At 46.2% G+C, this 27,906-nt stretch overlaps 1 protein-coding gene across 3 annotated transcripts in view; it reads left to right on the forward strand.

The window, feature by feature from the left end:
* LOC139235052 (zinc finger MIZ domain-containing protein 1-like) overlaps positions 1 to 27,906 on the forward strand; it is a 293,638-nt gene that overhangs the window by 118,609 nt on the left and 147,123 nt on the right. The window contains exon 1 of one of the 3 annotated variants that reach the window (XM_070866174.1): positions 13,773 to 13,969. The exons of 1 other annotated variant lie outside the window; for it this stretch is intronic. The gene's annotated coding sequence lies outside the window, so the exon portion shown is untranslated. Of the gene's footprint in view, positions 1 to 13,772; positions 13,970 to 27,906 lie in introns of those variants that run through there. One more of the 3 variants, XM_070866175.1, reaches the window with a different exon arrangement.

The following is a 27,906-nucleotide window of genomic DNA, read 5'->3' on the forward strand; positions in this document are numbered from 1 at the left end:
TCGGGATATGGCCTGTTTCCAGTCTACATTGTTCGTTTTGTTAATGTTACCTAAGTAGAAATTACATATATTTTGAGGCCATTTTCTCCCTTCCTTTCCTGAAGGAGCTGACTCTCGCTGCGGCACGGGTCGCACAGCTTCTATCAGTGCTCCCGGTACCTCGCTTAAAGGGTCCGTGTGAGGGTGGGCCTGCATGTGGCCAGCTATCCATCAACAGGACCATCAGAATTCAACCCGATCATGTCCTCTTCCAATACGTGCTTTTCAGTAGCCATCACTGAATGGGGATCCTGTGAAAATTGACTGATTCTAGGACCAATAGTGCTAGCCTGGCTGCACAGCCCTGGCACTGGCTCTGCCCTGGGTCTGGTACTGCCTCTGCCCTGTGTCTGGCTCTGGTACTGCTCTGGGTGTGGCTCTGGCACTGCTCTGGGTGTGGCTCTGCCATTGCTCTGGATGTGGCACTGGCTCTGTCCCTGTGTCTGGCTCTGGCATTGGCTCTGCTCTGTGTCTGGCCCTAGCATTGGCTCAGGCTCTGCTCAGACTCTGTTCTGAGTCTGGCCCTGGCTCTGCCCTGGGTGTGGCTGTGGCTCTGGCCCTGGCACGGCTGCTCCAGAGGATCTGGCTGCACCTATGCCTAAATGAGCAACTTCATCCCGTCGTTCAAGGTTAGCTCATTTACATAATTGGACAGCATACCTGGTACATAGTGTGTGAGCACTGGGAGGGCCGGGGACAGTGAGGGTGGGGCTACCAGTAATGGCTCATTTGTATTCAGACTGGGGGGGCTAACAGGATTTGGCTAGTGAACAGTGTTCCCCCAGGATCAAACGCTTGAAATCCTTGCAGGCCGCCCCTGAAGCTGCCCTTCCATCCCACACAGGTGTCCGTGACTGGCGTGCTGCTCTACGTGCATTATGAAGCGCTCACCTCATTTAAATAATTTGAGGGCCTTGACAAAGCTTGCACGCTGCTCGCTACACTGGACACGGAGCAGGTCATAGACTTCCGCACCCAGTAATATGGGGGGCTCGCCCCCGATGCACTAAACTGGCTGGTTCAAATGAAAGAAAGACTTGCATTTATATAGCACCTTTCACGACCTCGGGACATCCCAAAGCGCTTCACAGCCAACGAAGTACTTTTGAAGTGTCACTGTTGCAATGCCAATAAGAAGTGACGTCAAATCAACACAGAATCATAGGTTTAACTAAAAAGAACTGGACTGGAGCAAACTGTGTGGTGAGGAGGCTCTCAAGTAAGAGATGACGATGAGTGCAAGACCCTGAGAGCAGCAGCTTCTGGCCAGGGCAGAGCAGGAGGATGAAATCCCGGAGGGGCCAGCTGCTGGGTGTGGATGGACGGTTTGGTCGCGGCAGGTACAACGCGTGTGCAGCAGAGGGAGGAACGTTCGTGTCTCTCTGCCCTTTGTCCATTTGTGGTCTGTCAGCGGCTCCAGCTATCCTCTGGGGAGGAGGAGGGAAATTATGCCTTTTGTTTCCGTACATTCAAAGTAGATCTTTTAAACTTGCTCCCAGGCCAGAGTTCCGATTTGTTGGGCAGTCCTTAATAAAAGTAAGAAAATAAGGAATGAAATTCATCTCTGAACCATTTTTTTACCGGTGTGGTTTTGGAGCAAGTTCTGGCATCCCTTAGCTGACATCCTGCATTTAAGCTGCTGCATCCAGCTCCGTAAAACTGGCAGAAGAATCCAACACACACTGGAGCCGAAATTGTGCCCCGCCCCAAACGGGGCTACCTACCCATTTGGAAAGTTTTTCTCCACCTCATGGATTGGGGCGGAGATACAGGAGATAATCAGCACTTGGGATGTTTTGTGTCGGGGCGGTGTTGTGGGCGGCTGCGCGGGGGGTGGCGGGGGGACGACAGTGCCCTTGCAGTGGGTCGGCTGCCCCGACCAGTCAGCGCGACATGGATGTGTGACAAGGTCCCTCCGCTTCAGTTAAAGGGCCACTGGGCCACCAGGGAGGGCCAAGAGGGGGCGCCGGCGACTGCCTGTTGGTGGCCCGGCTGAACCCGGGGGCATAATTGTCCGATCGGAATTCCTCATCGACACCAAGCCCCGAAACCTCCCTCGGGAGCCGGCATCTCACAACTTGAGCCTCCTCCGGGAAATCCCCTCCGTGCCTTTCAGTTTTGCGCGGAGGGGATTCAAGTACGGACTGCTCTTGTACGCTCTCCACTTTGCCATCCTCGTCTGCCGTCCGGACGCGCCATGGCGTACCATCTTGCCGTTCGGAGGAGGCGGGTGTCCCCAATGGAGTGCTCTCTACACGGGAGTCCTCCCTTTATTTATTGGGGACTTGGCCTGGAGGGTGTTGCACGGAGCAGTCCTGTGCAATCGGTTTTTAAGTCTGTTCACGGACTCCCAGGTCGCCTACAATTTCTGCGTTCTGGAGGAGTCCGTGCTCCATGTGTATGTGGAATGTGTGAGGCTGCAGCCCTTCTTTCAATAATTGAAGGGGCTGCTCCTCAAATTCTGGTTGCACTTCAGTCCCATGCTCCTGATCTTTGGGCACCCTGTGCGGAGGGGAACGGGCAGGTCGGTAGGCCTCCTCGTAGGCCTGCTCCTGGGCTTGGCCAAGGCGGCCATTAACCAATCCGGGCAGCGGGCAGTCGAGGGGATCGTTCAGCCCGAGTTGCTGCCTCTCTTCCGCGGTTACATCCGAGCCAGGGTATCCCTGGAGACGGAGCACGCGGTGTCCACCGGTACGCTAGCGACCTTCCGCGAGAGGTGGGCGCCGGAGGGACTGGAGTGCATCATCATAATTTGATTTGTTTACTGTCCAAAATTTCATTTGTCGGTTTTAGTGCTCCTTTAATTGGGCATTTGCTTATTGTTTCAACTTAAAATAGTTGTAGAGCTGTTGAAGCAAAATTTTAATTTAATTTGATTTGAAAAGATTCCCTTTAATGTTTAATTGTTAATTTGTGGGTTTTGGTGCCATTAAAAAAGGAGTACGTGATTTAAAAGTTTTACAAAAATAGTTGTAGAGCTGTTGAGTTGGGAGTGGCTTAGCCAGTCACGTGATGTTCACAAGACTCAATAAAATCCCAGCCAATTGGGTTCAGGGGATCCAGATTCTACCCTACGTAAAAGAGAGGTGATCCAAAACTCGGCAGCCCGTGTCCTAACTCGGACCAAGTCCCACTCACCCATCGCCCCTGTGCTCACTGACCTACATTGGCTTCTGGTTAAGCAACACCTCGATTTCAAAATTCTCATCCTTATTTTCAAATCCCTCCATATCTCAGTAATCTCCTCCAGCCCCACAACCCCCCCAAGATGTCTCTGCTCCTCTAATTCTGCCCTCTTGAGCATCCCTAATTATAATAGCTCAACCATTGGTGGCCGTGCCTTCTGTTGTCTGGGTCCCAGGCTCTGGAACTCCCTGCCTAAACCTCTCCACCTCTCTACCTCTCTTTCCTCCTTCAAGGCGCTCCTTAAAACCTACCTCTTTGACCAAACTTTTGGTCGCCTGCGTTGATTTCTACTTATGCGGTTGGTGTCAAATTTTTTCAATCTCATAATACTCCCGTGAAGCGCCTCGGGACGTTTCACTACGTTAAAGGCGTTATCTAAATACAAGTTGTTGTTGCAAAGGCATATAGACAGATTAAGTGAGTGGGCAATAAGGTGTTAGATGTGAAGTATAATGTGGGAAAATGTGAGGTCATTCACTTTGTTAGGAAGAATAGAAAACAGAATATTTTTTAAATGGTGAGAAACTATTAAACGTTGGTGTTTAGAGTGATTTTGGTGTCCTTGTACACAAAACACAGAAAGTTAGCATGCGGGAAAGGAAAGCAAATAGTATGTTGGCACAAAAGCAAAATATTGCGGTTGCTGGAAATGTAAAATAAAAACAGAAAATGCTGGAAATACTCAGTAGGTCGGGCAGCATCTGTGGAGAGAGAAACAGAGTTAAAATTTCAGGTTGATGACCCTTCATCAGAACTGGAAAAAGTTAGAGATGTAACAGATTTTTAAGCAAGTGGAGGGGAGGAAAGAACAGTATAAGAACATAAGAACATGAGAAATAGGAGCAGGAGAAGGCCATACGGCCCCTCGAGCCTGCTCCGCCATTCAATAAGATCATGGCTGATCTGATCATGGACTCAGCTCCACTTCCCTGCCCGCTCCCCATAATTCCTTATCTTTTTATCGTTTAAGAAACTGTCTATTTCTATCTTAAATTTATTTAATGTCCCAGCTTCCACAGCTCTCTGAGGCAGCGAATTCCATAGATTCACAACCCTTTGAGAGAAGAAATTTCTCCTCATCTCAGTTCTAAATGGGCGGCCCCTTATTTTAAGATCATGCCCTCTAGTTCTAGTCTCCCCCACCAGTGGAAACATCCTCTCTGCATCCACCTTGTCAAGACCCCTCATAATCTTATATGTTTCTATAAGATCACCTCTCATTCTTCTGAATTCCAATGAGAGGCCCAACCTACTCAACCTTTCCTCATAAGTCAAACCCCTCATCCCCGGGATCAACTTAGTGAACCTTCTCTGAACTGCCTCCGCAGCAAGTATATCCTTTCGTAAATATGGAAACCAAAACTGCACGCAGTATTCCAGGTGTGGCCTCACCAATACCCTGTACAGCTGTAACAAGACTTCCCTGCTTTTATACTCCATCCCCTTTGCAATAAAAGCCAAGATTCCATTGGCCCTCCTGATCACTTGCTGTACCTGCATACTATCCTTTTGTATTTCATGCACAAGTACCCCTCAGGTCCCGCTGTACTGAAGCACTTTGCAATCTTTCTCCCTTTAAATAATAACTTGCTCCTTGATTTTTTTTCTGCCAAAGTGCATAACCTCACACTTTCCAACATTATACTCCATCTGCCAAATTCTTGCCCACTCACTTAGCCTGCCTATGTACTCCTGCAGCCTCTTATGTCCTCCTCACACATTGCCCTTCCTCCCATCTTTGTATTGTCAACAAACTTGGCTATGTTACACTCAGTCCCCTCTTCCAAGTTGTTAATATAGATTGTAAATAGTTGGGGTCCCAGCACTGATCCCTGCAGTACCCCACTCGTTACTGATTGCGAACTAGAGAATGAACCATTTATCCCGACTCTCTGTTTTCTGTTTGTCAGCCAATCTTCTATCCATGCTAATATATTACCCCCAACCCCGTGAACTTGAGCATGTTGGCCTTGATTGCAAGGGAGTTGGAATACAAGACTAAGGAAAGTCTTGCTGCAATTGTATAGGGCTTTGGTGAAACCACACCTGGAGTACTGTGCACAGTTTTGGTCTCTGTACCTAAGGAAGGATATATTTGCCTTCGAGGCGGTGCAACGAAGGTTCACTAGATTGATTCCTGAGATGAATTAATTCTGGATGAAATAAACATAGTGAGAGAGGAAATATTAAGGAGTTTAGCAGCTTTGAAAGTAGATAAGTCCCCAGGCCCGGATGAAATGCATCCCAGGCTGTTGAGCGAAGTAAAAGAGGAAATAGCAGAGGCCTCGACCACCATTTTCCAGTCCTCTTTGGATTTGGGCATGGTGCTGGAGGATTGGAGGACTGCTAATGTAGTACCCTTGTTTAAGAAAAGAGAAAGGAATAGGCTGAGTAATTACAGGCCTGTCAGTCTAACCTCAGTGGTGGGAAAATTATTGGAAAAAATCCTGAAAGACAGGATAAATCTACATTTGGAAAGGCAAGGATTAATTAGGGACAGTCAGCATGGATTTGTTAAGGGAAGATCGTGTTTGACTAACCTGATTGAATTTTTTGAGGAGGTAACCAGGAGGGTCGATGAGGGTAGTGCATACGATGTAGTATATATGGACTTTAGCAAAGCTTTTGATAAGGTTCCACATGGTAGACTGGTCATGAAGATTAAAGCTCATGGGATCCAGAGCAAAGTGGCAAGTTGGATCTTAAATTGGCTTAGAGGTAGCCAGCAAAGGGTAATGATTGATGGATGATTTTGTGACTGGAAGGATGTTTCCAGTGGGATTCCGCAGGGCTCAGTACTGGGTCCCTTGCTTTTTGTGGTATATATCAATGATTTAGATTTGAATATAGGGAGCATGATTAAGAAGTTTGCAGACAACACTAAAATTGGCTGTGTGGTTGATAATGAAGAGGAAAGTCATGGGCTGCAGGAGGATATCAATCTACTGGTCAGGTGGGCAGAGCAGTAGCAAATGGAATTTAATTCAGACAAGTGTGAAGTAATGCATTTTGGGAGGGCTAATAAGGAAAGGTATACACATTAAGCGGTAGGCCACTTAATAGTGTAGAGGAACAAAGGGACCTTGGAGTGCTTGTCCACAGATCCCTGAAAGTAGCAGGCCAGGTGGATAAAGTGGTTAAGAAGGCATACGAATTGGGCGAGGCATAGAATATAAGAGCAGGGAGGTTATGCTTAAATTGTATAATCATTTGGTTAGGCCACAGCTGGAGTACTGTGTGCAGTTCTGGTCGCCGTATTATAGGAAGGATGTGATTGCACTAGAGAGGGTGCAGAGAAGATTTACTAGGATGCTGCCTAGAATGGAGAATCTTAGTTATGAGGACAGATTGGATAGACTAGGTCTGTTCTCATTGGAACAAAGGAGGTTGAGAGGAGACCTCATTGAGGTGTACAAAATATTGAGGGGCCTGGATATAGTGGAGGGGTCTATTACGAGGGGGCATAGTTTTAAGATGGTTGGTGGAAGGTTTAGAGGGGCTTTGAGGGGGGGGGGGGCTTCTTTACGCAGAGGGTTGTGGGGATCTGGAAGAGTGGTGGATGCAGAAACCCTCGCCAGATTTAAGAGATGGTTGGATGGGCACTTAAAGTGCCGTAACCTGCAGGGTTACGGACCTGGAGTTGGTAATTGGGATTAGACTGGATAACCTCTTGTTGGACGGCGCAGATATGATGGTAAGTACTGCAGGGAATTGAATACAGCCAGGATGATCTCCTGGACTCGTTTCCATCGGCTGGATAGGTCGGAGAGGAATTTTCTCAGATTTTTCCAACCAAATTGGCCTGGATTTTTATCTGGTTTTTGCCTCTCCCAGGAGATTACGTGGCTCCAACTGTGGTGGAGTGTAGAATGTTTCAGTATAAGGGGTGTCACAGTTGTGTAGGGCAGACTGGTTGGGCTGGGTGCTCTTTACCTTTACGCCATTGTTCATTGTTCATAGGTTTATATGTAACCTTCAGGGCTGCTGACCGAGGGCCGTGCGGCTCTTTGTCGGCCGGCGCGGACACGATGGGTCGAAATGGCCACCTGCGCTGTAGATTTCTATGTTTCTATGAGAAGGTTGTCCTATGAGGAGAGATTCAGTAGACTGGGCTTATAGTCTGGAGTTTAGAAGAATGAGAGGTGATCTCATTGAAACATATAAAATTCTTAAGAGGGCTTGACAGGATACATGCTAAGAGGTATGGGTGGTCCATGCTGCCTGATGGCCATCAGGCTGGGATAAATTGACTGTGCCACTAATACACAGACTAATGAATTGTAGCCCTTTGTGTGCAGTCTGTGGCACAAGCAATATCAGTGAGGTTGTACAGTGGAAAGGGGATGGGCTTGTTAAACCTAATGGCCTTTTCCTGTTTATAAAACTGTTTGCAATGCATGTCATATTTAATTGCTTGGGTCAAATAGCTTATTTCTGCAGATTAACTTGGTGAATCCAAACAATTTCAACTAACATCTTTTGGTGAAAAATTCGATGCAAGTGCAAAATGATGAAGCTAACTTTTATCGCATCTGATATATTGGACCCAAAACATCAGCAGTGAAAATGTTGGTGAGAGGTCTGATGGCCTGGAGCTTGGCTGTACCTCCTCACAGACATCCTGCAATGCTTACCTCGAGGTTTGGAATAGCCTGACTCCTCAGTCTTAGCAATGCAACAAATTGATTGAGATGCCTTTTGCATCCTTACAAAGGCTTTAAGAATTTTTGTCCTTCTATTACGACACGCCCCATTTAGTTGCCTGTCCGTATAAATTTGACTTGCATCCAATTTTCTTCATCAACTCGTCCATATGAGTCTGCAGCGAGAGCAAATGAGCTGCCATTGGAATTGTCTGCACTTGATCTTTCAGGCAGTGTTTGCACCTGTTCTAAACCATTAGAAGTGATTTCGACATGAAATGAAAATTCATCGCCTCAAATTTCAGCATTCTGAATGGCCTTCCAGCTTATATTGTCAATTCTGGCCCATCCTTATTGGATAAGGAGTACCACCACTGTATCCCATACTTTGTCCTTCGTTCAAGGCTACCCATTGACCCGTCACACCCTGTGCTCGCTGACCTCCATAGGCTCCCGGTCCGGCAACGCCTCGGTTTTAAAATTCTCATGGCCTCGCACCCCCCCATCTCTGTAATCTCCCCCGGCCCCACAACCCTCCAAGATCTCTGCCCTCCTCTGATTCTGGCCTCTTGCATATCCCCAATTTCCATCGCCCCACCATTGGCGGCCGTGCCTTTAGCTGCCGAGGCCCTAAGCTCTGGAATTCCTCTTTAAGCCTCTCCGCCTCTGTCTTCTCCTTTAAGACGCTCCTTAAAACTTGTCGATTTGACTAAGCTTTTGGTCATCTGTCCTAATATCCCCTTATGTGGCTCAGTGCCAAATTTTATTAGCTAACGTGAAGTGCATTGGGACGCTTTATTATGTTAAAGGCACTATATAAATGCAAGTTGGTGTTGTAAAGAACAGCATATGTCGTATGAGACAATATTTTTCAGAGAGAAGCAAAGGCTGCAGGCAATTTCCATATTGCTGGGGATAGTTGTAAAATAGTAGCTGAAGCTGCAAAATCAGGTTATCTATCTTCCACATGCCAGTTCCATCTGTCAATAGGATAATTATTGATCAATCATTTCCACATTGCCTGTTTCCCTTTCGTGGCCTGCTCTGATATTTCTAAAGTATCCTCATTCGCTGTATTCTACGTTCACTTCGAGCACGTTTCTGGATAAATTTAGATTAATAGTACTCTTTCGTGAAATTACTCGGAGAAACACATCTGATACTGCCAACCTCCTTGGATGCTCATAGAAAGATCATTCACAGTCATATTCATATATAACAATGTAAAATAATTGACAGCCTCCCTCATTGCTGAACAGCACTTTTCTTCATGTTGGATAGCTTCTGTACATCCTTCCATGTGCCGTGGACAGGAGACAGCATTCTGTGCGATCGCTTCCATCACTGCTGGACACGGGCCCTGTGTTTAACCCAAGGGCGGGAGCAAACAGTCCTGGCCTCGGTAGTGTGAGGCTCAGCTTGATTTTAACTCCCGGGCCTGATCTGCAGACCACTAACCGTGGGAAACCTATGGGAAGCAGTAGCTGGCGTGAGCACAAAGTGGGGCAAGAGGAGGCTGCCAATAGGGGCTGAAGGAAAGCTCCCTGTCACTCGGGTACGGCGTGGGGAGAGGGTTTCAGGAGGGCCTCATGATTGGGAAGTGGTGGGGGAGCTCAGGATATGAATGTTCCTCCTGGCCTTGGCTTCTCTTCCCACTCGATTCACAACCATTTCCCCGCTCAGACTCAGGCTTAAAGTAGCTGGGCCCTGATCTGCATATTTCAAGGGCCCGGCTGCTTCCTGTCAGCATCCTTCTCGCTTACTCGAAGGGGCGGCGGCGGGTGGCTCCCCAGGGAGAGTTTAACAGTCTGCCAAATGGGCCAGGTGGGCAGGGCAAAAATCGGCCCTTTTGTTTATCTGTTGGCTGTTCTTTACTTGCAAATCGGGCATTTTGCCATTCCGCCCTGCCGCTCACAGTAATGCTCAGGCTTCACTAGTGAGGTAAGCTCTTTACAATCTTCTTCTTGATCCATCAATGTATCCATTCTTGTGTCCATCACAGCTGGGTGGACCCACTATAGTATTCCCGTTGGTTATGTGTCTGTTTGGATGTTAACAGGTGATGAAGTTCCCCTTGTCGTAGCTGTCTTCCAATTGGCTCCTCAGTAGCATTTAATTCGGAAGCTTTTGAGCTTGTATACACCGAGTAAAGTCGTATGTTCCTGCAAAACCACGAGACTAAAAGACAAACACACGAACGCTTCTTTAACCCGCTACCAGTGCACGAAGAGCAAATGAACCCCTCCATGTACAAAGACCATTGGATATAGGAGCAGATTTCAATGGAGAAGTGATGATGTACCAGGGCCTCAGTCACAGCAAATGCCATTTGTGATTTGGGGGATGTGGCACTCTAATTGAAGAGATTGACAGGAACTTGCAGGAAAGATGGGCAGGGATCTTGGGGGCTTTGGAGAGGAAAGGGGGATGTTTATAAAGACAGCAGATCGAGGGAATTTTTTTGACCGGGGTGATGATAGCGGTTTTGAAAGAGACGTAAATACCCAAGGAGAGGGAACCATCGAGCGAGCAGGGTGGGGTGATCTTCAGTTTAATGAGAATGCAGTCAAGGGAGCAGGAAGTGGGTCTCATAATTCAAGCCAACAGAAGTAGAGAGTAGGAAGGCAGAGGGGGTGTGATGGGTTGGGGTAGGGATTAAGATGAAAGATAGCAGGAGTAAGGGTAAGATTGAAGTTAATGGCCTCTGGTCTGGAGCGACATGATGCCATGCAAATGGAGGCAGGGAGAATTGGGTTACATGGACATGGCAGAGATATGAAGACACACATCCTTGTCATAAACAGATCACTTTTCCTTTTACTGCAGGTGCACTATATCCAAAGGATCAAAGCTTGTTACAGTCCATACACTGGTACCTTGATCTTACAACATCTGCATAACCAACTGTAAGCTGACAGGTGCAAAACTTCACTGGATCCACAATCTCGCCAAACACTAAAACACAGCATGAAGCCAGGCCCAAACTGGGGCAGCCGCCCATTCCCACCTAGTGCATGACCAGTCCGGGAAATCACCTGCCCCACAAATGTCGCTGGGTTCAGCTCATTTCAAGGGGTGAGGGGGGGGAAAAGGAACATTATCTCACTTATGTCTTGTGACTAAGTTAAAGAAATCACCACCAAGCTACAACAATGCATCAATTTTGCCAGATACCCGTTGGTAGCGAAGATTACAGAACAGGTGCAGTGTAGGTTCAATGGGATGTTACAGGATGATGGGTTACAGTTATCAACGAGACATGAGTTATTAGTGCTTTTTTCACCGAAGTTGAGAAGGTTGAGAGGTGACTTTATAGATGTTTCCCAGATTGTGAAGGATTGTGATAGTTAAACAGAGATAGATTCACTGGTCAGTGAGAAGGTAACGAGAGCGCAGGAGAATCGGGATGTCTTCCCCCGGTGCTCAGGAACAGTGTGGGAAACTTTCTTTTGTGAGGAAAGTGGCGTGCAAGCTGCTGTTTCTCGATTTGCGTGTTGAAATAGCTCCCTCCCCTCATGCGATGCACCCACTGCGTCACCACATTAATATGCCCAAGAGACAGCCAGTGGCAAAGCACCTCCCCCGGGAGTGTCCTGGGATATGGCCGGCTGCTGCACTCGGGCGAAGTTGGACACCGTGTCGGGGAGGCACAGCAGCTGCCAGGAGCAGCTTTTCAAGGTGCAGGTGAGGAGCTCTTGAAACAGGAGAGGCTGGGGATCTGTCACCTCAGGTTGCTGCAGGTAACAAGATATATCTAAAGCAGTTTTTTATTGTTGCCATTCTGCTGACAGACACCAGCACTTCTCTCAGAGTCGGCCCACCAGCTGATTCTGGCCTCCCCACTCCCTTGACCCACAGGCTGGGATTTGCAGGAGCGGCTATGGTATTCAATTATGGAGACCAATTCATGTGCCACCTGAGGGCCAGGACCGCAGGAGGTGATTGGCTGCTCAAGCTCTACATAAGGCTCATGAGACTGAGATGGGGCTGCTTTGTGTGAGGTTAGAGTCGCTCCCATGTCCCACTGGTGTGCTACTTTGAAGGGGTACAGCTGGAGGCCTGGCTTGTGCCGCTGTGCTGAGACAACCCACTTGGCTTAATCCTCCTCATCCCCTTCACATTCACCACCACCTTCCTCCTGAGCCGCCCGTTGCTGTGATGGATCTGCAGGAAGGGCGGGTAGAGGCTAAGAATAGGTGAGCATCACCCCCTTGGGATTAAGGGGACGGGGAAGGGGGTGGAACGCACTATAGTCTGAGTCCAGTTAATGTGTACTGCTATGCTCATCCGCTGTGGTTAGTCTGGTGGCCTTGGTTGTGTTGCCAGGGCTTTGCCAGCTACCTTGTTTGGGTTGGGTAGTGCCTGCTCCTGGTACTTGGTGTGTGACTTGCGTGGAAGGTGCTGTTGATGTACCCAACAGCCAATTGCGGGCCAGAAAGGGGGATTGGATTTGGAAGAATTTGCCTTTGTTCAAGCCTCAGGCATTAAATGATGTGCAGACATTTCTGTACTGACTGAATTTCAAACCTGAAATGTAGCTGCTGAGAAATATGTTTCGAGCCCTAGCTTAACCTGCACACATATTTCTTTGCAAGATGGAGCCATCATTGTGAAGGGAGGGAGGTGCAATCCTCAGAACTGCATGGTGCCAGCACAATGTGAACTAATTTATAGAACTGGACTCTCATTTTTATTATTTATTCAAACATGGCAACCATTTGTGCACAGCAAGATCCCACAAAACAGCAGTGACATGAATGGCCGGATTATCTATTTTGGTGGTGTTGGTTGAGCGATAAATGTTGGCCAGTGCACCGGGAAAACCCTCTGCTCTTTTTCAAAATACTGCCGTGGGATCGTTTACAGCCTCCTGAGCAGGCAGACGTGGCCTCGGTTTAACGTCTCGTCCAGCAAACGACAACTGTGCCTGAGCAGCGCTTGCTCGGCTCTGCACTGAAATGTGGGCCAGCTTGCAACCCATGTCCCTCTGACTCAGGTGAGAGCGGTATCACTGAGCCAAGCTGACACTTGAAAGTTGCACGTTGACTGATGAATACGTCGTTAAGAGCCCTTGGTTGGTATACGGTGAATCATTTGCTCAGAGCTCAATGATCTGCATTTACTCTGCTTTTCAATGCGCGGTATGAGACCTGTGCTTTGTTCACAGGACCGTGGCTTGCTCCTGTTTGATCATTCCCCACAAATACTGCCACCACCGCCGGGATGCACATCCCATTTGCTCTGGATCCAAATTACCATAATGGGTTTCGGAACAACAGCAGAGGAAGGGGTGGGGGAGATGTAATGAGATTTCAATCAGGCTTGAAGTTTTTTTTTGTTAATTCTTAGACATATTTGCTTTACGCTGCAGCGATAAGAGTTTCAGTAAAGCAATTAATTGAGAGCGCACGACTTAAAAAACGGAAAATCCTTTGGCCCGGGTCCAAAAGTTGTTATTGTGTGAGAGCAGCCTCCCCTGCCAGGCTTCCAGCATGAACCCGCCCATTCCTTTCCTTTGACTCTGTGTCTTGGCAGTGCATTGGGGGGGATTTAAAAGGAGAGAAAGAGAGACAGAAAGCAAGCAGTGGATCACTGGAGAACAGACAGAGCACTGGGAGCTTGAACTCAGGCAAGCCTCTGGCTGCCTCCCACTCCGCGCTGACCAGCTGCTGCCAGCCATCCCCATTGTCCAGGGACATACAGATATAGAGGTCAGTCAAGGTCAAGAGGAAAGGGCCGTGTCCTCAGGAGCCCTGGCACACGGAACAAAAGGCTGAAGTGAAGCCTTTCTCCCTTTGACTGCCTTCCCCATGTGATCAGCTGGCTGGATCTGCACTCAGCTGCTTCTGTCTCGAAGCCAAGGGTTGAGGGGATAATGAATAATTAATGTGAATTGTGCAATAGCTGGAGAGAGACACACTGCTCACTGGGAGCATTGCTGCTGCTTGCTGCTGACACACAGACAACGCAGGCAGCCCTGGTGGTCTTTGTTGTGCTGCAGTGGATCTGTGGGTAAAAATGGAGACCTGATACAAGCTTCTGGTCTGTGCTGAGGGAACATAGCAGAGAGAAAAAGGGGACATCTTTCAGTCTGTCGCTGGGTAAGTGAGAGATATGCCTATAAGCTCTGGAACATGAGCTTAGGCAGCCTGTTACTGAGCCTTTTTTTTAAAAAACAGCACGCCAGATTGGTGTGTGCGAGAGATTTGTGCAGGGCAGAATCTCAGGTGTTTGGGGACAGAGGAGGCAATTGCATCGGGTAAAACACCAGCTTTTGTTGGCTTGAGCACAGAGCCGGTGTACAGGAATCAAAAGGGGCACAGCACTCTGTTGACATGAATGTGTTTTGTGCTAATAATTTATAAAATGTGTGAGTTCTGTGCACACCTAGGGTGCAAATTACATGTAGTACATCTGTTTTCCAGGGGCAGTATTTGACTATGTATTTTAAACTTTGTTCTGATGACTTAAATATGATGTTACATCTCTGCAGAAAGTGCAATACAAATATATTTCCCGGATACCATGTCTAAACGGCACCTGTGTAATTTAGGGCAAGGGCTCTCCGTATGAATCATTGCAATTGGAAAAAAAAATCGTAAGCACTACAGAAATAAATTGAATGTTGAGATCAGTGCTATATTGTAGAGTAAACAGTGTGTGAACGTAAAAACAAATTCACCAGTATCTGGTGAGACCGTGCATTACTGCGCCGATATGTTGCCCCCCCCCCCCCCCCCCCCCGTGCATTACTGCATCGATATGTTGCCCTTACCCCTGCAGTGCATTGCTGTGCCAGTAACTGCCTCTACCCCAGTTTGGTCAGTGCATTATTGCATAATAAACTGCCTCCCTCCTCTTTCTCCCCCCCCCCCCCCCCCCCATTACATCTGAATACAGAGTCTAGCCCACAATCCCCCACATGTTGAATGCTTGAGCTGAGCTGGTCTGTCTGCGGACGGAACAAGTGAAGCGAACCCAGAGGTAGGGAAACACAAGTTGGAGGCTCAGTCTGCCCATAGTGCTCTCGAGCACTTTCAGGTTATCGGAGAGCAGAATTGGCTGATTGCTCGTAATAGTTCAGCCGACTGCCAGCCTAGTAAGGCCAGTAAGTGCAGGACAGTGGAAATGGAATGGCATCTTTTGCCCTCTCTACAGGGGCACCTGAAATAACCATGTTGTGTGGGCACGTGCATGTGTGGAACAGCTCTGTTCGTGTACATCTCTCTGAAATGCTGTTGGCCATTTCTCTATTATTGAAATGACTGTTTATCACCAACCGGCCCAATTCCAAACCAATTAGTGACCACCTGAAGTGGAGAAAAAGAGGTGGATAAAGCGACATAGAAAATGGTAAAGGGCTATGTTGAATTATTAAACTTGAATATAAACAACGGCCTCTCAGAATGAACAGCTGAGGTCGGTCGAACAGTCGACATCAAATCATTGCATTAATATTAGATCCATGTAGTTTTATCATCACTGGTGCCAACCTTATTTATGAAATTATAATATTTGGCAAAAAAAATGAGAAGAATTGGTTTTACTGTAAGTTAGTATTGCTACAGGCCCATGGGTTTACAATGACAACTATAGGCCTCGGGTTGCCAAAACACTCTATCTCCTGGGACCTCACTTTCCAACCTACCACCCAGAATGAGATAGAGGGCTATTGACTTGTGCAACATCTTAAGGATTGAATTGAAGTTACACTGTTGCGCACCCACGCTTTGTCTCTCTGTTCAGTTACAAACATACAGCTGCTTGGCTTGGTCCAATCAGGTGGTCAAGGTAATTCGAAAAGTGGTTTGAAGGGTCAGAAACCTCAACAAAGCTTGTCCCTGTTGCCAGTTGCAGTGTTCTGCAAACCCAACAGCTGATGGGATACTGCACCCCTGTTTTGGCCAGTTGGAGGGAAAATGCATGTCTTGCTAATGACGAATAACACAAAGCTGTACAGACCAGTGGGTTTGATTAGATGGCTTGCTCCAGGCCAGAGTCCAGCTTCCCCGAAATGGAGGAGCTATGGCCAGTCTGTCCTTTACAACAGAATGAAAGGGGCACAGCACAGACATTTCAAGCCCTTAAGCTGCATATATATGTTTCTCCATTAACGTACTTTTGGCAAAGACTTCTCTCTCTCATAATCTAGTTACACACAAGCAAAATGCTACGGATGCTGGAAATCTGAAATAAAAACATAAAATGCTGGAAACACTCAGTAGTCAGTCAGCATCTGTGGGGACGGAAACAGCGTTGATGTTTTAGGTCCACTTTCATCCGAACATTAATACACACCCTGATATCCATGGAAACTTCAGCGCAAAACTAATGAACCCATGGAGAAACAAGACCAGGAGCCCACCAGCTGCTGCAGCTGCACCTCAAAATCCCACACCAATCCACAATGTCCAGACACAAGCTTCACGCACTGCTTCACCTGCTTGTGGAACTCCTCGGACCTGTAGCCCTGACCCCTACCCGTCCCTGACCTGAAGCTGCATGATAGTCAATTCCACAGATACTAGACACCAGAAGCCAACTGTTTTACTGAAACTGCTTCTACCGTTGTTTAAAGGGGAGGGCGCACTCCGCAAGGCCTCTGACGGCCCCCAGTGAGCCCACCAGGGCAGCTTGGCAGCCAGGACCACACTGATGGCGACCCGAGAAGCAGCAAACCAGTGAAGATGGCAGTGCGGGGTGCTTGGGCCTTCCCCTTTAAGTACTACTCCGAGAGTGGATGTCAGGCTGTTTTGCGGGCGTTGACATCCACTCGCGCCACCGGGGCAGACAGGGGTAAGCGTTGGGGGGGTGGGGGGGGGAGAGGGGGTTGTCGCAAATGGCGATGATATCACCACCGGTTGTGCAGTGCCGCCTCTCCCCGCGGCGAAAACTTTTTTGCGCCCCGATTGCCCCCCAGAGGCATGAACGGACCTCTAAAAATGGGGCAATTTTGCTCCCCTCCCCTCCACCCCCCCCCTCTCCCCCCGGGAGTCTGTTTTTAAAAAAAAAACCAATTTAAACATACCCAGTCACATTTTAGTTTGATTTATGTAAAACTGAGCACAAGGTCTAATGAGAATCTTGTGCATAATGGGGGTGTGAGTAGTCAGGAGTGCTGGGGAGTGTGGGTAATGACAATGCGAGTAATTGACGTTGTGTTTTGCTTAATTGATAGTCCAAATTAAACCCTAGTTTTATGAGAGTCGTTTGTTTTGGTGCTGCATTCTTTTGGGATGTTGACAGGAGCTGAGAATGTAGGTATCCTGCACCAGTACTGCTCAGAGACCATCCCTGAGGAGATAAGTTAATGGCGGGGCCATAGATGTATCTTCTCTGAGGTTCCACAGTCTAGCTGACTGATCCTCATTGCCCCAGAACTGAGCGTGGGAACGGAAACATCTTTGTCTTGGCCACCAAAAATATGGCCGGGAACCTAAATGTGGAGAAGCCAATGACGGTCCCGTCAGGTGACCAAACCATTTTGGCTGGCAATTATTGTTTGAAAAAATAAAAGTTAAATCTTTACTTTTGGCAAACTCTCAACAACATTTGCCATAAAATATATTTCTGCTCAGAATTTCTATCTGTCTATTTGCAAAAAGAACAAGTAATTTGCAGTTTTCTTGCAGCTCAGTTCATTTACTTGTTCATTGCATTTGAATCTTTTAATACCCTTGTATCCGGTCCCCTGCTGAATATGTTGACTCTCACTGGGCTGTGGTTCCATGAAGCCGCCAGTCTTTCAATACCACGGCCAAGTGCCATTCCTCATCTGTGACTCCAGACATAAGTGTTGCTAGAGTATTTGACTGTGAAGGCATCATAGCTCTGGCCAATTCTGCCCTCACCCGACTTCCACACAGTCACCCTTTCCAGATACGCAGATTAGATGTGGTCAGGAGCAAGGACCCTGATGGTGTTTTATTCCCCCTTCCCTAGTCAAGGAACAGTGTGACCAGTTGTAGCACCCCCACTGCCTCAGTTCAGATCACCTAACTCAGCACAAACGGAAGATTGAACCTGGAACCTTCTGATCAGTATTTGTGGTGAAGATTAATTTATCCACGAGGACATAGGAGCTACTGCTAACTGCATCTGAATGTAAATGGTGTGCTCTGTGGTGGTGGTGCAATGTGTTTGTGCATTCACATGCTGTGCTGTGGCATCTTAAGATCTGCCTTATCCTTGCAATTTCCCGCACACAGATGATTCCTCATCTAAACTAAGCCATATGGGAAAGATATCAACAAGGAGTTAAGAGGCTTCTTAGTACTTAAGAACATGAGAAATAGGAGCAGGAGTCGGCCATTTGGAGCATAAATGCTTGCATGGACCAGTTGGGCAGAATGGCCTATTTACTGTGTTGCAAGTAATCTGTAATACTTAGTAATCTCACCTGTGTGGTACTATATTAAAATACATGAAAGTTGCAACCTGGAATCAGGCCAGTTGGCCCCATCAGTTGGTGTTGGCATTTACCCTCCTCCATGTGAGCAAATAGCCCTAATCACATCTACATAGTTCCCAAATCCCTTCCAACCTGTTTTCATCATCCACCTATCCAATCTAATCTTGACATAGTTTCTTCCTCAACCGCTAACCTTGAAGTGAATCCACAGTGTAAATAAGTTTCTCCTGGTCTCAGTTCTAAATTTGAAGGCTTTGGAGAGGGCACAGAAGAGATTTACTAGAATGGATCCAGGGATGAGGGATTACAGTTACCTGGATAGACTGGAGAAGTTCAGAAAGGTTGTTCTTCATGGGGCAGAGAAGGCCAAGAGGAGATTCGATAGAGGTGTTTAAAACCATGAAGAGTTTAGATAGAGTAAATAAAGAGAAACTGATTCCATTGTCTGAAGGGTCGATAACCAGAGGGCACAAAAGGACCAGAAGGGAAATAAGGGAAAACATTTTTATGCAACGAGTGGTTAAGATTTGGAATGCACTGCCTGAGAGGGTGGTAGTTACAGATTCAATAGTAGCCTTCCAATGGGAATTGGATAAATACTTTAAGGAGAAAAGATTGTAGGGATATAGGGAAAGAGCGGGGTGGGGGGGGGAGTGGGACTAACTGGATTGCTCTTCGAAGGAGCCGGCGCAGACTCGATGGGCCGAATGACCTCCTTCTGTGCTGTACTATTCTATGATTCCTCGAGCTTGCTCCGCCGTTTAATAAGATCATGGCTGATCTGATCTTGGGCTTAGCTCCACCTCCCTGCCCGCTCCCCATAACCCTTTACTTCCTTATCGCTCAAAGATCTGTCCATCTCTGCCTTAAATATATTCAATGACCCAGCCTCCACAGCTCTCTGAGGCAAAGAATTCCACAGATATACAACCCTCTGAGAGAAGAAATTCCTCCTCATCTCAGTTTTAAATGGGCGGCCCCTTATTCTGAGACTATGTTCCCTAGTTTTAGTTTCCCTATGAGTGGAAATATCCTCTCTGCATCCATTTATCTTCATAAATCAACCCCCTCATCTCCGGAATCAACCTTGTGAACCTTCTCTGAACAGCCTCCAATACAAGTATATTCTTCTTTAAAAACGGAGACCAAAACTATACGCAGTACTCCAGATGTGGCCTCACCGATACCATGTACAGTTGTAGCAGGACTTCTCTGCTTTTACACTCTATCCCCCTTGCAATAAAGGCCAACATTCCATTTGCCTTCCTGATTACTTGCTGTACCTGTATACTAACGTTTTGTGTTTCATGCACAAGGACCCCCAGGCTCCTCTGTACTGCAGCACTTTGCAAATTTTCTCCATTTAAATTATAATTTGCTTTTTCTATTTTTTTCCTGACAAAGTGGATAACCTCACATTTTCCCACATTGTACTCCATCTCCCAAATTTTTGCTCATTTACTTAGCCTGTCTATATCCCAATCAATTTTGGTGCCAGTCCACATTTGCTGCAGTCCTACAAAATACTTATGCTGTTTAAGCAAATTCTGGGTATCGGCTTCAGTGAAATTCCATAACTCTTTATTGGAGTCATGTGTGATATTATTATTTAAGACAGTATGTTACATTTTTAGGAGGTGCCCAAACATTAATAAAAAGTAGACAATATGTTGCCATTGTGGTGGGAGAGTTAATTACCTAAAGGGTAGAATGGACTTTGCTCATCCTTTCCTTAGAATGTCACATAAATAGCCGTACAGTAGCAGTGATGTACACATGGTTTTCTCACTGCGATTGGAGCCATACTTCAATCAGGAATGTGATTACACAGAGGTGCATATTTTAGAGAAAAGTATGCTGAAAAGTTCAGAAAATGTTTTTTTCAGTGTATGGGGAGATGGGTGGTTCAGTGTATGGGGTGGTGTAAGCCTAATATTGAAGTTTGCACTGTTAACATTTCATGATGTGTGACATTCTATGAATTAACATGTACAGCCTTTCTGAAGATTTGCATCTTCTATCCAGAATGTGTCTGCCATACTTCAATGTCACACCTCACCGTGCCAATGATTTCAAAAAAAAGAGAAAGAAAGCAAGGCATTTCATGTTTTTTTTTCTGACTTTGCTAAACTGACCTTTTCCTGAGGATAGGAGCCAGGATTTACAACCAATCGCCGATCTATAGAAACTTCCCTCAACAATTAGCCTCTAATTGATCTCAAGATGTGGCTATTTAGAACAGTGAGAATACCTGGGCAGTAACCTTCAGGTTAAACATCAGATCCGTGCTCCAAATACCTGTGACCAACATCATGTCACATCATCCAGTCTAGAGGCTGCAAAATAGGTGGTGTGTGGGCAGAGAATTTACTAGAGTAGACACAATGGGAAAGTATAATTGCTCTGGTGTTGGCTATTAATGTATTAGTAGAGTGGTGTGAGACTGCCTGTATCCACATTTTCTCGTTGGATATGTTCAGGCATTCCTGGTGAGGCAAAATTATTCTTCATTTTTAAAAGAATGTTACTCCTCTAAATTGTAAATTAGCAAAGTGTAAACTTGGTTCATAATGCAGCAAATATGCAGGATGGGTGCAGTCACCAATCCTAAACTAACTACAATCAAAGGCATTTGATTAAGAAATACCATGCATATAAAAGGACTCTTTGAATTCAGGAATATTTCAATAAAATAGGAAAGTACAGGACTGGAAAAGAACAGTGAGGTGTGTCTAGCCTAGTCCAAGGGAGAGAAATTCGGTTGCGCCTCATTTGGGGCGATAACCCAGGTGGAGCGGTAATTTTAGCGCCTTGAAAAAATTTGTGCCATCGGCCCAGAAATTCGTCAGAATCGGTCAAAGAGCTGATGGGCGATAAATTAGCCGTTGCACGCCAGAGCTGGGGTGGGTTGGTGGTTGGGGGGGGGGGGGGGGGGCGATAATGAATATTTGGTCAGTACATTTTGCGGACCCATTGTGCATGCACGGAATTCTGAATCAGATCCTGGGAAAAGCCGAGTCTTGAAGGCACAGCATAGTAATGTGCAAATTAAAATTTTCAAAATCACTTGTTTTCCCCCTGTCATGTTGTGTCTGTCTGCCACTGTAAACTCGGAGGCTCACTCACCATGCTGTGTAAACGTTGCACTGACTGATCTGCGAGGGAAGCGCTTCCTCATCCCTTTAAGTAGCCACCAGTTAACGACTCTGCAAGCCTGGACCGATTGTTTTTCCAAGACGTTGCTCTTGGCGGTCGATAGCTGAGGTGGCCGCACCTAATTTACTGACCGAGGCGCGAGTGTGCTTGTTACGACAGGACTGACATCAGGATCGCACGGATTGTCAGCAGCCAGGCGCTACTGGTTTGTGGCCCCAGTGAGCGTCCAATGAATTTTCGGGCAGGGCATTAAAAGCTGTGCTCCCGGTCGCTAACCTCTTACGCTCCCATTAACCGAAAATCCAGCCCCAAGACCCCACAATCGCCGACTCACTCAAATATCGATCCAATTCTCCCGTAAATGTTTCCATATTGTCTACCTCAATGGGCAGCCTCCTTCTCATGTTGTCCATCATCCTGTAGCTAACGCTAAACCTCTTCTAAGCACAAGCTTGCATCCTGTGGGTTTAGATTATATATATTCAGGATTCGATTTATTTATTTTCCCCAAGAATCTTGAATATCTCAATAATTTCCCTGAGCCTTCTCTCCAACCACGAGTGTGTCACTGCCACCTAACTCTGTGTCCACCTCTCCCCTGGCTTCCGACCTACCCACACATCAAGACTGCCCTGGTCAAAGTCACCAACAACATCCTCTGCGATTGCAGTTGTGGTGCACTATCAACCCTTGTTTTCCTCAAGCTCTTTGTAACAGGAGCTGATGATCAGTTGTGAGGGAATGATGAGATCTGGTGGTCCCTCATTCCTGCGGCAGCAGTAATTGCAGTCGGTGTTGGAGGAGCTCATCCCCAACCAAACATCCTCCTTATTTTAAGTGAAGCTTTTCTTTATATGCTTTACACTTTGTCTTCTAGCTAACCATATTCCATTTGGAAGTCATGCCTACCTAGAAAATAATGCAGCAAGTTTTGTTCAATCCATGTATTCCCACGCGCCCCCCCCCCTTCCTAAAACTGAGCTTTGCTGTCGCTCCTATCACCATTGTACACACACTGTCCGTGGATGGGAAAAGCCCATATTATAAGTTGGGAAATTCGGCCAAATGTGCACAGGGCCTGGATACTGTCAGATTCATTTGGCCGTTACAATATCTAGATTTACAGTAAATCTTGGAATACGTTTAATTCCTGACCAACTCACTTATTGAGTGAGTTGTGATTATTGAGTGTGTTTCTGAAGTACAGCTGCTTGTGTGTTTCCGAGCTTTCAAGTGTGTGTTAGTGGGAAGATGTGAACTGAATTCTATATTCCAGATAAACAGTCTGATATAGTCCAGTGAGAAAGAAAGACTCTTAAGAGAAGGATGAACCATCCCTGGGTAACTAAGGAAGTAAAGGACGGCATCAAATTGAAAATAAAGGCATACAATGTTGCGAAGAATAGTAGAAGGCCAGAGGAATGGGAAATTTTTATAAACCAGCAAAGGATGACTAAAAAAAATGATAGAGAAGATAATTTATGAGAGTAAACTAGCAAGAAATATAAAAACAGACCGCAAGAGCTTCTAAAGGTACAGGCAACTCTTGATTATCCGATATGGTATGTTGGCCTTCATAGCTAGGGGATTTGAGTATAGGAGCAGGGAGGTCTTACTGCAGTTGTACAGGGCCTTAGTGAGGCCTCACCTGGAATATTGTGTTCGGTTTTGGTCTCCTAATCTGAGGAAGGACATTCTTGCTATTGAGGGAGTGCAGCAAAGGTTTACCAGACTCATTCCCGGGAAGGCAGGACTGACATATGAGGAGAGACTGGATCGACTGGGCCTGTATTCACTGGAGTTTAGAAGGATGAGAGGGGATCTCATAGAAACATATAAAATTCTTACAGGATTGGACAGGTTAGATGCAAGAAGAATGTTCCCGATGTTTGGGAAGTCCAGAACCAGGGGACATAGTCCAAGGATAATGGGTAAGCCATTTAGGACTGAGATGAGGAGAAACTTCTTCACTCAGAGAGTTGTTAACCTGTGGAATTCCCTACAGCAGAGAGTTGTTGATGCCAGTTCATTGGATATAGTCAAGAGGGAGTTAGATATGGTCCTTACAGCTAAAGGGATCAAGGAATATGGAGAGAAAGCAGGAAAAGGGTACTGAGATGAATGATCAGTCATGATCTTATTGAATGGTGGTGCAGGCTTGAAGAGCCGAATGGCCTACTACTGCACCTATTTTCTATGTTTCTATGTCCCTCGGGGATTGGGCTATGCCGGGTAAACGATTTCTCCGTTAGAGCGAGTTGACATTATAAAGCTAAAACTTCAATGAATAAATATTGTGCAATCAGCTACAAACAGAAACAAGGCAGTTAAGTATGGATAGTACCAGCATGCATGTAGGTGGCCTCGAGAAGGAGATTGTCTAGCTCCGGGGTTCCGGAGCATGCTGTCTTCCCGGGCCATGTTTGACAAATTTGTTGCCGTTCTTTGAATATGTAATGAGCAGGGTGGATAAGGGGGAATCAGTGGATGTGGTGTATTTGGATTTTCAGAAGGCATTTGAGAAGGTGCCACATAAAATGTTATCGTGATAAGAGCTCACGGCGTTGGGGGTAACAGATTAGCACGGAGAGGATTGGCTAACTAACAGAAAACAGAGTCGGGATCAATGGTTCATTTTCAGGTTAGCAAACAGTGACTGGTGGAGTACCACAGGGATCTGTGCTGGGGCTTCAGCTATTTACTATCTATATTAATGACTTGGATGAAGGGACCAAGTGTAATGTAGCCAAATTTGCTGCTGATACAAAGATAGTTGAGAAAGCAAGTTATGAGGAGGACGCAAAGAATCTGCAAAGGGATATAGATAGGCTAAGTGAGTGAGCAAAAATTTGGCAGATGGAGTATAATGTGGGAAAATGTGAGGTTATCCATTTTGGTAGGAAAAATAAAAAAGCAAATTATTATTTAAATGGGGAGAGATTAAAAAATACTGCGTTACAGAGAGACCTGGGGGACCTTGTGCATGAAACACACAAATTAGCGTGCAGGTACAGCAAGTAATTAGGAAAGCAAATGGAATGTTGGCAAATTACAAGGGGGATGGAGTATAAAAGTAAGGAAGTCCTACTGCAACTGTGCAGGGTATTGGCGAAGCCACCTAGAGTACTACGTACAGTTTTGGTCTCCATATTTAAGGAAGGATATACTTGCATTGGAGGCAATTCAGAGAAGGTTCACAAGGTTGATGAATGAGAGGTGTTATTATTGAAAAGCATAAGATTCTGAGGGGGCTTGGCAGATTGGATGTTTCCCCCTCGTGGGGGAATCTAGAACTTGGGAGCATAGTTTCAGAATAAGGATTCGTCCATTTAAAATGGAAATGAGGAAGAATTTCTTCTCTGAGGGTCGTTAATCTACCCCAGAGAACTGTGGAGACTGGGTCATTGAATAATTTTAAGGTGGAAATAGATAGATTTTTGAAGAATAAGGGAGTCGAGGGTTATGGGGAGCGGACGGGGAAATGGAGTTGATGCCAAGTTCAGATCAGCCATGATCTCATTGAATGGCGGAGCAGGCTCGAGGGGCCAAATGGCCTACTCCTGCTCAGATTTCCTATGTTCGGTCTAGAATTCAATTCAAAGGAAAAAGGGCTATGGGATAAGAGCAGGGGAGTGGGACTAATTGGATTGCTCCTTCAAAGAACCAGCACAGGCACGATGGGCCGAATGGCTCCTTCTGTGCTGTGCTGAATCCCTTAAACCGTGTGTTTCCGCATCTCTGTGCGAGCTGAGAAAGTTTATCCAGTGAGCTGCTGAGACACACGCCAGGCAGGCTCCAGCTTTGATCCCCTGTCTGTGTTCTGTCTGCTGGATTAAGCCAGGACAGCAGTAGGGGTGCTGCAATTGGCACCATCATTATTCAGGATCTTTATTCAGTAACCCTGCCAAAAGTGTAAGTGTATAGACGACATGTGAGACTGGTTTCAGGGTTGGCTATGATCTGTGCACCACCCATCCCCCCCCCCACCCCTCTTATTGCCATTCACTGTGATATCTCACACGAGAATAATAAGCACTTGGGTGCTGTAGGGTGTGGACTGTACCTCAGCAACAGATTTGAGGGGAGCACAGAAGAAAAACATGAGAATTAAAGACTTGTTTTTGTGTGATGTTGAATGTAAATTCGGGGATGTGAGCTGATATCATTTGAAATACCGGCAGATGAGTTAAAATTACAATGTTCTAAAATAAGTAATGCTGCTGAGAAGTTTTTTAAACAAAGAGATGCAGTGGGCTTAATTCTGTGCAAAGAATCTGGCAGCTTATGGCTGAACCAAGTATTTCTTGTGCTAATACTTAACATTTACAATAGTTCTGATGCGCTGCCACATCTGTGCCTTGCTGTTAATGGTGCCATTAGTGACGAACAGAGCCGTAATCACATCTGTTAGCGATTGGCAAAAATCTACACTCAAGATGTCGTAAGGAAATATCTGCATTAAAAATTACCATCAGTATCTTCAAGGTGCAGCTCCCAATCTGCGCCACTCGGAACAAACCTGATCAAACGTCAAATATTTTTTGTCTTTGTTTATTTTTCCCCCTAACAGTATTAGCAATCTACCCTGGCTCATACAAGTCATGGACTATTCCAAAGTGCAATTGAGACATGAATTAGGGAAGGGATGTAGATCTCCAGTGAGAGGATTTGGAAGGAAGTTTGTAAGAGTTCTTAACAGAGATAATTAAGTAAATGTTTCTGATTGGTTCTGGGGAAATAAATAATATTTTCCTTACCCATGGCAGGTATTTATGTACATATATCTATTACCATAGCAGTTACAAAAACAGATCTCTGCATGTAATGTGGAGAAGCCGATCTTTAATATCCACTACTGTAAATTGTGGGATTTTATAGTAAAGGCCAAAAAATAATAATAAAAGATTAAACTAATTTGTACTGCTAATGTTGTACTAAATTTAAACTGCTGACCTCCCAACTTCCCTTCCTGGCTCCCATGTTGGCTGATAGTGTTGACGGTTCTCTCCTCAGGTACTGTACCCATCTCTCTCAAATCAGCCGTCATCAACCTTCTCCTCAAAAAAAACAATCCTCGACCCCTTCGTCCTTGCAAACTACCACCTCATTTCCAACCTCCCTTTCCACTTCAAAGTCCTTGAATGTGTTGTTGCCTCCCAAATCTGTGCCCATCTTTCCCGGAACTCCATGTTTGAATCCCTCCAATCCGGATTCTGCCTGTTACTGTACCAAAACAAATGACATCCTATGTGACTGTGACAAAGGTAAACTATCTCTCCTCATCCTTCTCGACCTGTCTGTAGTCTTTGACACAGTTCACCACACTATTCTCCTCCAACGCCTCTCCCCAAGCAACACCGAAGCTCTATCTCACAACCTCCTTTCTCAACTCCTGCACTGTTTCTGATTTGTCAGACTGCTAGTATTGGATGAGCAGAAATTTTCTCCAATTAAATATTGGGAAGACTAAAGCCATTGTCTTTGATCCCTGCCACAAACTGCGTTCCCTCACCACTGACACCATCCCTCTCCCTGGTCACTGTCTGAGGCTGAACCAGACCATTCGCAACCTTGATGTCCTATTTGACCCTGTGCTGAACCACCAACCCCAAATCCTCTCCCATCACCAAGACTGCCTACTTCCACCTCCATAATATTGCCCATCACCGTCCCTGCCTTAGCTCATCTGCTGAAACCCTCATCCATGCATTTGTTACCTCTAGATTTGACTATTCCAACCCACTCCTGGCCGGCTTCCCACCTTCCAGCCTCTGTAAACTTCAGCCCATCCAAAGTTCTGCTTCTCATATCCTAACACAAACCACGTCCTGCTCACCCATCACCCCTGTGCTCACTGACCTAATCTTCCCTTTCATTGTTTTTCGGTGCGTAGCCCAGGCATATTCAAATTGCCACATGTGCGGTTTTTCTATTTAAAAGCAGGTACACCGGCTGCACGGAAGCTCAAGACAGTTGCGCAGCTTACTGGGAACACTAATTGGCTCCCAGTTCAGCAACACCTCAAACTTAAAATTCTCATCCTTGTTTTCAAATCCCTGCATGGCATCACTCCTCCCTATCTCGGGAACCTCCTCCAGCCCTAAAACCGTCCAAGATCTCTGCGCTCCTCCAATTCTGGCCCCTTGAGCGTCCCTGATTTCCATCGCTCCACCATTGGTGGCCCTGTCTTCAGCTGCCTGGGCCCTAAGATTTGTAACTCCCTCCCTAAACCTCTCCACCTCTCTCTCCTTTTAAGATGCTCCTTAAAACCAAATTCTTTACCCAATCTGTCCTAATAGCTCCTTATGTGTCAAATTTTGTTTGAAAAAGCCTCTATGCAGCACCTTGGAACGTTTTACTACGTTAAAGGTGCTAAATACAAGTTGTTGTTATATCTTTCCTCCTTTTCTAAATACCTGTATTGCTAAATTGTACTTACTGTTGCCAAAATGTTTTGCTTAAACACAGTTT

This window comes from Pristiophorus japonicus, chromosome 22 (assembly GCF_044704955.1).
Source record: "Pristiophorus japonicus isolate sPriJap1 chromosome 22, sPriJap1.hap1, whole genome shotgun sequence".
NCBI classification, from domain to species: Eukaryota; Metazoa; Chordata; class Chondrichthyes; family Pristiophoridae; genus Pristiophorus; species Pristiophorus japonicus.